This window comes from Penaeus monodon, chromosome 22 (genome assembly GCF_015228065.2).
Source record: "Penaeus monodon isolate SGIC_2016 chromosome 22, NSTDA_Pmon_1, whole genome shotgun sequence".
Classification (NCBI taxonomy): domain Eukaryota; kingdom Metazoa; phylum Arthropoda; class Malacostraca; order Decapoda; family Penaeidae; genus Penaeus; species Penaeus monodon.
Window position 1 is genome coordinate 5,875,816 of NC_051407.1, and position 452 is coordinate 5,876,267.

Here is a 452-nt window from a genome sequence, read left to right on the forward strand (position 1 = left end):
GTTCGTGAAACAACAATATTCCACAAGCCATTGCTCTTGAATCCCTACCGTTTCAAGGAGACACCCTTCCCCTTAAGCGTGTATTGCTTTCTTTCAATTCCCCCAGATATCTGCGCCGATTTCTTCGCAAAGAGATTGGATTCTACGCCGCCAGGGGGCTTATTGCTAACCGGGGAAGAGCTAGCGAGTTCGTATGGAGAGGCCAGGTTTACTCACTACGTCCATTGCAAATTCTGGCAGCGAGTTAGGGCGTCGTAAAGGGAGATGGGGGAGGGAGAGAGGGAGAGGGTGGCGGATGCCTGCGTTCGGGGGGTGAGCACCTATGACTGTACTCGGAAAAAAAATGTTTGTTGAAGTGTACATTCCTTTGTGAGAGTCTATGCAATCATGTTCATGTAAGATATGGGTATAGGTATCTCTCTGTCTTTCTTTGGGTACACATATGCGCATGA